Below are 12,136 nucleotides of genomic sequence, written 5' to 3' on the forward strand. Positions count from 1 at the left end.
TCCTGCGTGGGCCAGATTGCAGGCTAGAGCTGAATATACAGTTCCACTTGTAACAGAACCAGCTTCTACTATTGGTGATATGAGTAGGAGTAAGAATGATGGGGGAAGTAGACAAAAGTTTAGATGATTTATTTGGGGAAATGCTACCTCAGGTGTCCGAGTTATTAGTGGCCCAAGTCAGTTTTCAAAGCCTGCAATCATAACGGGTACAACTTTAAAGAAAATTATTACAAGTGCAGGGACTGTTATGACTACCTTACAGATTTGGGCATCTCCAAGTAGCGCTCCAGGTTAACATAGCTCAGCCTGGATTAATATAATTAAGGTGCTGCCTGCTACTCCAGCTCAAGCACCAAATAGTAAATATAAAATGCCAATATCTTTGTGATTTGTTGAAAATAATCAGCAGTGTATGAACAGAGGTAAAACGACTGAGTTAGCTTTAGACTGTAAATCTAAAGACAGAGATTGAGCCCTCTTTCTGGCAAACCCTGTGGTGAATCAACAAATTGAATTGTAACTTCAGAGAAGCAGCTTCAATTCTGCCAGTGATTTTCCTGTCTTTTTTTTTCTTTTTTTCTTTCTCAGATGAAGGAGAAGTAGACTGAAGCCAGTTGACTAGAGGATTTGCCTGTTAACTAAAGTTTCCTGGAGTTAAAACTCATAAATCTCGTAAAGATTTGGATTAATTACAATGTTTGCTTTAGATTCAATTGATGTAGGATAAAATCTTGCAATCCTTATTTTTAGAAATTAAGTAAATTTTACTTGTTTAGGGTTTTGAAAGCTCTTGGTCTGAACTAACCTAAATTCCTAGTCCAGCACCGATAGAATGGGTGTTATGTGTAGTAATCGTGTGGGTATTATGATTGGTAATGATAGGAAGGTTATTTCTTTGTATGTTCAAATTGTTTTGTGTTTGTGTTGTTTAATGAAGGGAATATAGTTAGTGATGTGGAGTATGTTAGCTGCAAGTAGAAATATATGCTGAGGACTGCTGTGATGGCTATTAGTGTTGGTAGAATGATGTTGTCGTTTTTGTTATCTCTTGGATAATTAGTCATTTGGGTAGAAAGCCTGATAGTGATGGGCGATGTCCTAATGATACTATAATGGTGAGGAAAATGATTGTGATGGGAGGTGTTTTATCTCATGTGTGTGATAATGATACTCTTGTAGTACATGATCTGGGCATAAATAAGAAGAAGATAGTGTTGTTATGATATAAATTAGTATGTTTAGGATTGTTATAATCTGAATATACATTATAATAGCTGTTATTCATCCTATATGGGCAATTGATGAGGAGGGTGTAATTTTTTCCAGGTGAGTATGGCTAAGTCTGCCTCAGCCTCCAGCTATGTTTTATAATATCACTATGATTAATAGTATATTTAGGTTGATGGATGGTGACATGTGGTATAAAACTGATAGGGGTGCAATTCTGTCATGTTAATAACATCAGGTCTGCTGTTCATGGAATGCCTTGTGTGACTTCAGGCACTCAGAAGTGAAATGGGGAAAGTTCTACTTTTGTGACAAGGGCGATCGATTGTCATGAGGCCACTGGTTGCTGCTGGATTAAAGATGTTTGTTATTCATTGTGTTCTTTGACCAGAGTATATTAGATTAATGATAATAGCCATTATAAGTAGTATTGATGTGGTGGATTGTTTTAGGAAATATTTGTTGGATGACTCTGTAGCTTATGGGTTCATGTTTTTTATTAGAATGGGGATACCATTAACCAGTGTGAGCTTGTTATACAATTATATTTCCTGAGATAATGGTCAGCAGAATGATGGTAAAAACAATGAGAGTTTATTAGCACAGGAAGGATATACAAAAATATTTCGGGGGTATGGGCCTGAAGCTTACTTAGAGAACTTTACTATATAGCATGTGGTGTAATGCGGTAGGTAGCATGGAGAATGTAAAATTCTTAGGAAGAATTCAATTCCAGGAATAAGAGCATTGAAACCTCTATGATTTACTCTATCAAAGTAACTCTTTTGTCAGACATATTTCTTAAGTTTGTGGTGGGTTGGCTGGTATGATGACTGGTAGTGAAAACTCTCATATACATAGGGCTAATGATAGTAGTAGAAAAACTTTTTATAAGACATGTATACATTGATCATATCAAAATTGTGGGTGGGATGCTCAAATTCATAGAAAGGAGATTGGTAGATGTGTTTTAATGATGACTTGGGCAGTATATAATTCTAGCACCTAGTGATTGTCGAATGCTCCTAAAAATAGATTGTTGTGGAAATGTTTATTATAGGGAAATTGACATATTCTCTAGGAAGGACGGGGTGAATGGGCCTGCTACATTTTCTACATTGAAGACATATACAGGTTTTGATTCTACTTCTGTTAAATCAAGTGGGGCTTCGTTGGACTTCTGCTACTGCGGAGATAATCAAATTCTGGGTAGGGGTCAGGAGAAAATCAGTCATAGGTGTTCTTGTGTAATAATTACTGTTGAAAGTGTAAATGATCCATTTATCAGTAAGACTGAGAATAGAATAACTGCTACATTACTTCATATGAGATTGTCTGTGCTACTGTCCCTAGAGCTCCAGTGAGTGAATATTTTGAATGTGAAGCTCATCCAGATCTGAGGATGGAATAAATGGCTAGGTGTGATATGGCTAATATAAATAATATGCCTACATTTATATTAATTAGTGGATAAGATATGGGAAGAGGAATTCATGTTGTGAGAGCCAGGGTTAAGGCTAGCACTGGGGCAATAATAGATAAATTGATGATGTTGATGGACATAGTGGTTCTTTAATAAGTAATTTGAATGCCTCAGCAATGGGTTGTAATAATCCATGGGGGCTGATGACTTTTGGCCCTTTCTGGATTTGTATATAGCCTAGGATTTTCCATTTAGTTAATATGAGGAATGCTATGGTGAATTAAATTGGGTAATTTGTCAAAGAATGTTGATTATAAGCATATTCTTAGGAAGAGGACTTGAACCAGTGCAGATAAAGGTTTCAGTTTTACATAATTACCGGGCTCTGCCACCGTAACAAACCCTGTTCTACAGTAGGGTATGTATAAATTAATTGAATGTAGATTATATCATCATTTAGTTTGAAGACATTTTGTAAAGTAAGCCGTATTGCTCTTGTCCTTTCATGGAAGAAACCTGCAATAGACAGAAACCAACCAGGATGACTCCAGTCTGAACTCAGATCATGTGAGACTTTAATCGTTGAACAAACAGACAATTAATAGCAGTTATACCATTGAAATGTCGTGATCCAGCAACAAGGTCATAAACCATATTGCCGATATGAACTCTAGAATACAATTACACTGTTATCCCTAGTAAAACTTGTTCTGCTGTTCAGTGTTTTTGAAGAACAGGTGATAAAGCATTTTGACTAGCTGGTCTAAATTTTAATCACTCAGAGGCGGTTTTATTCTCCAAAAAATAAATGGCGCACGGGCTCAGGGCACACCGGCTTCAGTACTTGTGGCACGCAGGCTCAGTAGTTGTGGCCCACTGGCTTAGTTGCTCCGTGGCACGTGAGATCTTCCTGGATCGTGGATCGAACCGGGTCCCCTGCATTGGCAGGCGAATTCTTAACCACTGCATCACCAGGGAAGTCCCAGAATTGCAGTCTCCCTTTTAATATACCTTAAGCCCAAAGAATCCATGGAAAATTGTTACAGAAAATAAGACAATAAAATATTGCAAGGACTATAACAGAAGCATATAGTACACAGTTCATATAGACACATCCCAAGCAGTTACAAAGTATATTAAAAGGGAGGCTGCAATTTTAAAAGAATAAGAAAAATTATACCCACAAACTCCCAATCTTTCCTGAAACGTTGCAATCTGAAACCCTATTGTAGGAAGCAGAAGATTCCAGGAGACATTCTACAAATGAAGGACTCCAAACCCTGTGGTTGGATAAGGAATTCTGGAAGGAAGGTATCCTCACCCAAGGAGAGCAGGTTCCTATACTTCTCTAACATCACATCCCTGTACAATTCCCATTGATCTTGCTCCAGGCATTCTCACTCCTCTTGACAGAAATCTATGGCCACATCCTGGAATGTCAGCAGTCCCTGAAATTAAAAGGACACATACCATGTGGCCACGGGAAGAGTTCATAATGTGACCCAAGAAGAAAACAGCAAGCTAAGAGAACTGGTTTTAACTTAGAAGAGTGTCTTCAATTATCCACTAATATATATATATATATATATATATATATATAGTTTGTTTGTTTGTTTGTTTTTTACAAAGTAACTTTCTCTACCTTATTTCTAACTACAAGAAAAGAGTATGGCATGTGATCCACAAAACCAGTATAGAGACTATACTTTTCTGGAAAAGAAATGATAAAATGATGGTTTCAACACAAGCATATGCATTTTTAAGTGTTTTATTTATATCAAACTGGATAAAATGTGTGTATTTCTCAGACAGAAAAGACATGTCGAGGTAAGAATGTACCTTTCAACTATTCATGGGTACACAAGTACACTGGGGAGATCGTAAAAGTGCAGATTGTGATTCAGTAGGTCCGGTGGGCCTGAGTTCTATTTTTTTAACAAGCTCATTTTTAACTAGTGATGTCACAGTCTCTGATTCATTAACCACAATTGTGAATAGCAGAGACATAATTAGAAAGGTAAAAATTCATATTTAATTTTGAACTTAAAGTGTTTTATGGATTTCACACCTTTAATAGAATAGTAAGCACAGCAGCAACAATCACTTGTGAATATTTACTATAGACTGTGTATCTTTCTAACTTTTTTGTGTAGGATTCCAGGAAAAAGCCATGGGCTGCGGCCACAGTGGGCGGGACCCCCAGGCCGGGCCGCCCCTCCAGGACCCCCGACGGGGCCCTGCGCTCCTGGCGGCTCCCTCCCCCGCCGCCCCGCTCCCTCCCGGAAGGCCTCGGGGCAGAGCGGTCCCACCCACTGCGCGCTGAACAGAGCCCGCGTTTCCTCAGAGCTGGAACTCCCGGCTCGGGCGGGGTCTCTTCCCTCCGCCTTCACGGAACTGCCCCGGAGCCCGAGGGGAGGGCGGCCTCACTGAGGCTGCGGGCTCTGGAGGTGCCCCGGCGGCCGAAGCCGTGACAGTCGCGGGGACGGCGGGCCGGGTAAGTGGGCGCCGACCCTCTGCCTGGTCCGGTGCCCGGGCGGCGGCACAAGACCAGCTTCTGAGGGGCAGGGGTTCGCTGCCACCCGCCGCTGCTGTGCAGAAAGAGCGGCCCCCAGCGTCTGGTCCCGGGGAACTCCGGTCCCTCCTCTCGCGCCTGGCCTTGGCCTGGCTCGCGAGGCCTGGTGGGCGTGGCGAGGGGGTCGGCCTGAGCGTCCTGAGGGGAAATGGGGCAAGGGAGGCGCAGGGTCCGGCTGCAGCGTCAGCGCCCCTCCTCCCGACTGCGGGGAAAGCGGCTGAAAATGCATCCCCAGGCTCGCAGGCCCCTTGTTCAGCCGAGTCTCTCTGCGCTCCTTCCTCCCTGAGCTAAAGTACCGGGGGGAGGGGACAGGGCAGGGGACTGGCGCAGGTAACGGGGAACATCCAAAGATGATTGTTAACTAAGGAAAACCAGCTCTCCCAAGGTGAGGAATGCGGCGCTTTTCTTTGCCTGGGCTCACTGAAATCCTTCCTTTGATATGCACCTCAGCTCTCTGGGGCCTGCATTCCGTATTTGCATATCCTGAGTGCCTCAGGGCCCGCCGGCTCACATTGGAGGGCTGCAAGTGCTGATGACTGTGACTTCCTTTGTTTACTGATATGGCAAGAAATATTCCATTTCTCACAGGCTTGAGGGGCAGACAGTGAAAAAAAGTCGGAGAATCTCACTCGGCATGTACTTTGGTTTACATATAGATACTATTTATACTTAACTGTGCTAATAGAGGTTCTCAAGTCCAATCAACTTGTACTTCTGCCCTCTATGTATTAATTTCATTAATATCATAAGATAAATGCCTATAGAATTGACTCAATCCATTTAAATAGGATAATGACTTTTAAAGGAAACATAATAGAAATATAACAACAAAACCTTTACCACTGAAGGCTGGGTCTGGAACAACCTAAATAAATGTTCCATTGTTAAAATATTGAAAGATGTATTCAATAGAAATATCAACAAAAATGACAAATAATAAGGGCAGCAGAATGTTGAAACGTTCTATCTTTATCGTTTAAGTGGCAGAAAATCATTTATTAGTAGGCACTGGGGGCAGAAGATGCCTGATTTTATATCTGTCATATTTGTGCCATTGTTTCAACAAGTAACTTAAAGACAAAATGGAAAAACAAGGAGGCTTGTGCCTGAGATCATGTTGATGTGAAACCAGGGATGGCCACCTTGTGCCAAGTGAGTTAAGTTTACCTGGCCAGGTAGACCGCAGAGCTCCTGAGAAGCCAGGGTTGGAATTTTTCTGCTGGGTGCCCCTTAGGTTCTGTGACTTGATTGATTGTGAGTCATGTTTCGGGAAGACCTGATCACAGGAAAAGGGTGGGAATAGAAGGGTGATTTGGGGAGCAGCTAACAACATTCATCACAGCTCATGGCCTGATTGAATTTTAAAGAAACAGGAAAACAAATGCTTCTTATGGAATCAGAGAATGTGAGGGCTGGACAATCCCAGAAAATGAGGAACACCCATCCCATTTTCCAGATGACACAACAGAGGCCCAGCAAGGTGAAATCCCTCACCCAAGTTGCACCCGTCTCTCCTCCCCACTACATGCTTCATGAGAGCAGGACTCTTCCTGTCTTGATCACTGCTGAACCCCAAAAAGGGCCAGGCATCTAGCAGCTGCTCCAAAAATTTTGGTTGACTGTAGGAACAATGCTATTTCTTTCTTTCTCACTCTTATTCAGGATTGTGCCAAGAACTCCCCAGGTTGCAATGTAATTCGATAAATGTAAATATTAATTGAGTTTTGTTGTGATGAGGACTTAGGCTTTGAAGGTAACAGACTTGGTTCAGATCTTGGTTCTGCCACTCAATAGCTGTTTGACTTTGGGAAAATTACTAAACCTTTCTGAGCTTACTTCCTCCTTTGTAAAGTGGGGATAAATCTATCTGAGCCAGCAGAGCACCTGCATGAGAGATGTGCCCTAAATATTGGTCTTTCTCACTCTCCCACGCCATCTCTCTGTTCTTCCCAGAGAAGTTGTACAGAAGGATATAGTACTTTTTTAAAATAATTAATTAATTAATTAATGTATTTATTTTTGGCTGCGTTGGGTCTTCGTTGCTATGCGCAGGCTTTCTCTAGTTGCGGCAAGCGGGGGCTACTCTTTGTTGCGGTGCGCGGGCTTCTCATTGCGGTGGTTTCTCTTGCTGCGCTTGTTGTGGAGCACCGGCTCTAGGCGCGCGGGCATCAGTAGGTGGCATGCAGGCTCAGTAGTTGTGGCGCATGGGTTTAGCTTCTCCGCAGCATGTGGGATCTTCCCTGACCAGGGCTCGAACCCATGTCCCCTGCCTTGGCAGGCAGATTCTTAACCACTGCGCCACCAGGGAAGTCCGATATAGTACTTTTTAAAGAGGGGTTTTAATTTATTTCAGATAGTATACATTTTTCTTGTAGAAAAGATTATTCCACTATAGAAACATAAACTCGCAAAACCACTATAAATGCAATATTCTATGGGTTAGATATTATCAGTCACATTTTATAAATAATTTGGCAAATGCCAAAGAACTAGCACCTGGGGAGTAAGAGGACTCAAATCTGGGGTGCCCCCACCCCAATTTCAAGAGCAGGGTGTGTTTTTCAAATCCATGTTTCACCTGGTCTTTGTTTCTCATCCATCCTCTGTGTCTGCCTTTCTCAAGAAGGCTCAGATCCTCGGCTTCCACACCCTCCCGGCTGGCTGTGCCCCAGCTCCCGGCCTGGAACCTCTGCGTGCCTGGGTGTGCCTGCTCCCCCTGTGCATCACCAGCTTTGCCAGGGAGCTGCTGTATCGTGCACTGCTTGCTGTACCCAGAGTACCTGGACCCTTCTGGTACATGAAGTGCACCCTCCTCACCATGTGTGCAGCCCATCCCCTTACCTTATATCCTGCCTCTAAGCCAGGCTTGGGGGTGACTACAGTGTGCATTCAGCTGTGTGAGGTGCTGGGATCAAAGTGAAGTTCCCAACTTTTGAAGTGGCAGGCTTGAGGGGCACACAGTGATTTAAAGTCGGGTCACCTGACTTAAAGGGGGGGCTGATTGATTTAAAGCCAAGGCAGCTGGCTTAAAGCCTGCGTCCCTCAGCTGCAGGACGAGACCAGCTTTGGCGGTGCACGGGTTCGCTCCAAGCCAGCACTGCTGTTCAGGAAGAGCTTCCAGCGGCGCCTTAGTCCACGGGGACTTGGTCCGTTGTCTTGCCCCTGCCCTCAGAGGGGGGCCACCTGCTCTTCTGGAGAATCAGGGAGGGGGAAGTGCAGAGTCCCGGCTGGAGTTGCGGCACCGCTTGTCTGATGGCAGGGAAAGGGGGACGGGGCTGTGTGGTGTCCTGGGGCTGGACTCAGCAGGTCGACTCAGCCTCTCAGCCTCCTAACCTCCCCCCCCCCCCCACACACCCCACAAGAGTTTCCAATAATATGTAATTGCGCCTTAGGTTCTCGGTCTTCAAACTCATCCCCAGGCTCCCAGGTCCCTTGATTCAGCCAATTCCTCTGTGCTCTTTCTTCTATTAGATACAGTCCCAGAGGGAGGGGCTGGGGGATGGGACTGGAGGGATGCCGGCAGCACTGGCCTCAGCTGACTAAAGAGATCCGGGGCCTGCGCTATCACACATGTGCGAGGACCCTTAAGGCGGAATCGAGGGGGCCAGTTAGAGGCAGTCCTTGCTGCCTCAAGTGAGTATAGATCACCGTCGGGTGGGGAGCACGCTGACCCCTGAGAAGTACTGTTGGGAGGATGTGTTCCTCCCTCGGCTTCAAGGACGTGGGTGGGCTTCAGGGCTCCAGTTCCCCTCCAGGCCTCCAGGTCCGACTGCACCGCAGCGGCCTTGCAGACCCGCCTTCCTGTCCCAGAACTTGCCAGGCTCCAGGAAGAATCCAGACTGCAGAGATGGTGCCTGAGGGCTCCAGCTTGAAAAGTGCTGTCCCTGGGGACCCAACAGTGGAGGGAGGAAGGGTGAAGGGAGTGTGGGGGTGGGGTCGGGAGGGGTGGCTGCCCTGGGAGACTTTGAGAGAGAAATATCGCCCCCCACACCCCCTGCCCCCCGCAACTGACCCATTGATGCCATAGGATCTCAGGGCCTTTTAGTCAGAGATGCCTCTGCTTCTTTACTCCTGTGTTCAAAACTACGCAAAACCAACTCTTCATCCTCTTGCTGCCTTGCCAGGACTTTTAAAGCACTGTTCTTTTGAAGCACTCGTTCCCTAAACTGCAGTTTGGAGCTGGCCCAGCTATTTAAAAGTGTTCTCCTTAAACTGAGACTAAATCCTACTCTTTTGGAAAAACGGCCTTCACTTCACTGGAGATCGTCTCTTCTGCCCATTCCTTCCTTCTACTGCCCTCTTAAGAACCCCTGTGCTCAAAGAGCTTGGTGATTTATTTTTTGCTTGATGTCAAAAAGAAACCGTCCCCATGCACCCCAAAAAGCTTTCCTGTTACACAGGTGTTTCAAAACCATGACAGTGTTTTGCAGTTACTATACACTGGGTAGACTGCCTAGCAATCCCTCTAAGAGCCAGAGGTGGGCAACACCTTTACTTATTTGATTGGATGCCCTTCAAGTTTAGGAAGGTCCCATTCTTATGACCCAGCAGATAAGACAGAGCCCTGGATGGCTGTGGCATGGATTAGATAACTTCTGATGATTTTATTTCCCTTACTGAGCTGCTGCTTCTAGGTTAAATTCGTTTTATTACCTGTCCATTTTTAAAGAAAGGCTGACAAAGTCACTGTAATAGGTCAGGAGTCTGAACTCAGGGTTGGTCAAAGGTACTCACAGGGAGGAAGGTGGATAAAAATAGGTGGGTAAAATAGGAGGGTTGGCAAGTACAGCCAGGACACCCGTGTTCATCGTGCATACTAATAAAGGCCAGAATCTCCTCATTTATCTCTGGTGGGAAGTTCTGATGGTTTCACAGGATCAAACTCAAATCATATCCAAACTAGGGGATTTCCCTGAGCATAAAAGGAAGTATCCGTCCCTAGCAGGAGTCGCTGCAGACGAATAAAGACGCAGATGTAGAGAACGGACTTGAGGACACAGGGAGGGGGAAGAGTAAGCTGGGATGAAGTGAGAGAGTGGCATGGACATATATACAGTACCAAATGTAAAATAGATAGCTAGGGAGAAGTAGCTGCATATAGCACAGGGAGATCAGCTCGGTGTTTTGTGACCACCTAGAGGGGTGGGATAGGGAGGGTGGGAGGGAGACGCAATAGGGTGGGGATATGGGGACATATTTATACGAATAGCTGATTCACTTTGTTATACAGCAGAAGCTAACACAACCAGGTAAAGCAATTATACTCCAATAAGGATGTTAACAACAACAACGAAAAAAAACTAAGTGAATCAAGCCAACGGAGACACTGTATGTGTTTACAGTTCAAGGAATCCAGAAGAGAATCCTTTATTCTGTAGGCAATGAATTGTCCATTCGAAAAGAAAAAAAACCTTCTAAAATGTTGTTTTTCCATTTATTGTTGAGAACATCATTTTTATACCTCTGCATTTCTTACTATTCAAAGCCAAGTCACGTGAGTTACAGGAAAGCAGCTGATTGATTTAAAGTTGGGTCGTGTGATTGAAAAACCAGTGGCAGCTGATTGATTTAAATCCCAGTCATATGACATGAGGAGGGGGTGCCAAAAAATGCTTTTTCGGGGCTTCTCTGGTGGCACAGTGGTTGAGAATCTGCCTGCCAATGCAGGGGACATGGGTTCGAGCCCTGGTCTGGGAGGACCCCACATGCCGTGGAGCAACTAGGCCTGTGAGCCGCAATTACTGAACCTGCACGTCTGGAGCCTGTGCTCCGCAACAAGAGAGGCCGCGATAATGAGAGGCCCGCGCACCGCGATGAAGAGTGGCCCCCACTTGCTGCAACTAGAGAAAGCCCTCGCACAGAAATGAAGACCCAATGCAGCCATAAATTAATTAATTAATTAATTAATTTTAAAAATTAAAAAAAAAAAGAAGATTCAAAAAAAAAGAGCAGCTTACCACGTGTGTTGTTTAAGCAATGGTAGATTGACTTCTTTAAGCGACCTTTTAAAAAAAAAAAAGCTGCTTTTTCATCTCTGGCTCAGTATATCATATTTACCTTGGTTTTTCTTATGATTTAGAAAACTTGAGCTGTCTTCCCTTGAATCATCATGACAAAAATACAGTATTTCAAGTTCATTCTTGAAACCAACTTCTCACGGTTAAGGTGTAATGACTAAAAGATCTTCCTTCTTCAAGACATTCCAAGCATCTGTAGGACACTTCATTGTAATTGGAGAAAAAAGAAGAATGAGATCATGTCAGCAGCTGCAGGAGGCAAGACAGCCCCCAGGACTAGGGAAGGAGGAGGAGGAAGGGCTGAGAGTTGGCTTTAGAGCAGACAACCTCCAGAGGGCGCTGACGCACCGGCAGAGCCCACCTGCCACTCCCAGTTTGGCACTGCAGGGTCAGATTTGGGTTTGGAGATGGGGTTGCTGTAACCCCAAGGAGGTGAGCAGAGAGGAGGAGTTGATTACCGGTCTCCTCTGACTCTCTGACCCAAATTGCCTGGCTTCACAAGGGGGACAGAGTTTTGCTTTCAGCAACTGATGGGGCACTTCCAGGCTGGTTGGGTTGCCCAGTGGCCCGACAGCCTGACAGGCTGACTGCGGTGTGACCGCCCTTTCTTTCTCCAGAATCTGTACATCAGGAGGTGCATGGTTGTGGGAGCCCATTCACCGCCCCTTCCCCCATGGGGGATGGCACGTTCCCTGGCTGTACCCTATGATCACCAGGTACTTGAAATGAATGCAAGTTTTTTGACTTCAAGGAAAAGCTCACATAACCACTTCTGCCTCATAATGTGTGGGATTTACTATAATGGAAGGACATTAGAAAGAACAGGTAGAAAACTCACCTGTTGGTCTCCATGTAGGAGTTTATTTTGCACGAATCCCTCCTACATGAGTAGATAGC

The 12,136-nt window shown here is 44.8% G+C and overlaps 1 long non-coding RNA gene across 1 annotated transcript in view; it reads left to right on the forward strand.

The window, feature by feature from the left end:
* The first annotated feature begins 4,856 nt into the window (after positions 1-4,856).
* The window catches only part of LOC309663032, a 37,698-nt gene continuing 30,418 nt past the window's right edge, over positions 4,857-12,136 (forward strand). The window contains exon 1 of the long non-coding RNA XR_014265080.1: positions 4,857-5,144. This is a non-coding gene — a long non-coding RNA (uncharacterized lncRNA). The remainder of the gene's footprint in view (positions 5,145-12,136) is intronic.

This window comes from Balaenoptera physalus, assembly GCF_965194825.1.
Source record: "Balaenoptera physalus genome assembly, chromosome: 6".
NCBI classification, from domain to species: domain Eukaryota; kingdom Metazoa; phylum Chordata; class Mammalia; order Artiodactyla; family Balaenopteridae; genus Balaenoptera; species Balaenoptera physalus.